Genomic DNA, 2454 nt, shown 5'->3' with positions numbered 1-2454 from the left:
ATCCATCCACCTGACAGGTGTGGCATATCAAGAAGATGATTAAACAGAATGATCATTACACAGGTGCACCTTGTGCTGGGGACAATAAAAGGCCACTCTAAAATGTGCAGTTTTGTCAAACGACACAATGCCACAGATGTCTCAAGCGTGCAATTGACATGCTGACTGCAGGAATGTCAACCAGAGCTGTTGCCATAGAACTGAATGTTAATTTCCCTACCATAAGCCACCTCTGACGTTGTTTTAGAGAATTTGGCAGTACGTTCAACAGGCATCACAACCACAGACCACGTGTAACCATACCACGCCGGCCCAGGACCTCCACATCCAATTTCTTCACTTGCGTGATCGTCTGAGACTAGCCACCCGGACAGCTGATGAAACTGTGGGTTTGCACAACCGTAGAATTTCTGCACAAACTGTCAGAAACTGTCTCAGGGAAGCTCTTCTTTATTTTATTGTTATTTCACCTTTATTTAACCAGGTAGGCCAGTTGAGAACAAGTTCTCATTTACAACTACGACCTGGCCAAGATAAAGCAAAGCAAAAACAACAACACAGAGATACACATGGGATAAACAGACGTACAGTCAATAACACAATAGAAAAATCTGTATACAGTGTGTGCAAGGAGGTAAGGCAATAAATAGGCTATAGTGGCGAAGTAATTACAATTTAGCAATTAAACACTGGAGTGATAAATGTGCAGATGATGATGTGCAAGTAGAAATAATGGTGTCCAAAAGAGCAGAAAAACTAAAACAAATATGGGGATGAAGTAGGTAGTTGGATGGGCTATTTACAGATGAGCTATGTACAGATGGGCTATGTATCTGCGTGCTCGTCATCCTCACCAGGGTCTTGATCTGACTACAGTGGGTAAATGCTCATGTTCGATTGCCACTGGCACGCTGGAGTAGTGTGCTCTTCATTGAAGAATCCCAGTTTCAACTGTACCAGGCAGATGGAGTGTATGGCATCATGTGGGCGAGCGGGTTACTGATGTCAACGTTGTGAATAGAGCGCCCCATGGACACCATGAGTGTCGTGGGGGGGGGGGGGGGGGGGGGGCTAGTGTTATTGGGAATGGCAGTGCATAAGCTATGGACAATGAAACACAATTGCATTTTTATCAATGTAAATTTGAATGCACAGCGATACCGTGATGAGATCCTCAGGCCCATTGTAGTCATTCCGCGCCATCCACTCAGTTTTCAGCATGATAATGCACGGACCCATGTCTCAAGGTCTGTACACAATCTTAGAAGCTGAAATGTCCCTAGTTCTTCCATGGCCTTGCATACTCACCAGACCCGTTGAGGGATTCCTCCTGGCTTTGAAGTGTACGACAGCTTGTTCTAGCTCCCACCAACATCCAGCAACTTGGCACAGCCATTGAAGAGGAGTGGGACAACATTCCACAGGCCTGATCACTCTATAACGAAGGAGATGTCGCGCTGCATGAGGCAAATGGTGGTCACACCAGATACTGACTGGTTTTTCTGATCAGCACCCCTACTTTTTTCTTTTAAGTATACTGTGACCAACCGATACAGTTTGAAGTTGGAAGTTTACATACACCTTAGCCCAAATACATTTAACTCAGTTTTTCACAATTCCTGACATTAATCCTAGTACAAATTCGGTCTTAGGTCAGTTAGGATCACCACTTTATTTTAAGAATGTGAAATGTCAGAATAATAGTAGAGAGAATGATTTTTTTTCAGCTTTTATTTCTTTCATCACATTCCCAGTGGGTCAGAAGTTTACATACACCAAATAGTATTTGTGTAGCATTTCTTTAATTGTTTAACTTGGGTCAAACGTTTCGGGTAGCCTTCCACAAGCTTCCCACATTAAGTTGGGTGAATTTTGGCCCATTCCTCCTGAACAGAGCTGGTGTAACTGAGTCAGGTTTTTAGGCCTCCTTGCTCGCACACACTTTTTCAGTTCTGCCCACACATTTTCTTATAGGATTGAGGTCAGGGCTTTGTGATGGCCACTCCAATACCTTGACTTTGTTGTCCTTAAGCCATTTTGCCTCAACTTTGGAAGTATGCTTGGGGTCATTGTCCATTTGGCAGAGACCCATTTTCGACCAAGCTTTAACTGTCCTGAATGATGTCTTGAAAATGTTGCTTCAATATATTATCCCATAATTTCCCTGCCTCATGATGCCCTCTATTATTTGTGAAGTGAACCACGTCGCCTCCTGCAGCAAAAGCACCCCCACAACATGATGCTGCCACCCCGTGCTTCACCCGTTGGTATGGTGTTTCTTGTCTTGCAAAAGCCTCCAGCCCTTTTCCTCCAAACATAAACAATGTTTCTTTCCTGAAGTATGCGGGGCTGCGTGGTCCCATAGAGTGTTTATACTTGCGTACTATTGTTTTTAGCAGATGAATGTGGTACCTTCAGGCATTGGAAATTGCTCACAAGGATGGACCAGACTTG

At 44.0% G+C, this 2454-nt stretch overlaps 1 pseudogene; it reads right to left on the bottom strand.

Annotated features, from left to right (window-relative positions):
* LOC139024105 (MKRN2 opposite strand protein-like) overlaps positions 1-1193 on the bottom strand; it is a 3897-nt pseudogene extending 2704 nt beyond the window's left edge.
* Positions 1194-2454: the final 1261 nt, after the last annotated feature.

Source organism: Salvelinus sp. IW2-2015, unplaced genomic scaffold (genome assembly GCF_002910315.2).
Source record: "Salvelinus sp. IW2-2015 unplaced genomic scaffold, ASM291031v2 Un_scaffold1010, whole genome shotgun sequence".
In the NCBI taxonomy this organism is placed as follows: Eukaryota; Metazoa; Chordata; class Actinopteri; order Salmoniformes; family Salmonidae; genus Salvelinus; species Salvelinus sp. IW2-2015.
Note: the sequence above shows the minus strand (reverse complement) of the source record. Positions and strands in the feature narration are given on the sequence as shown.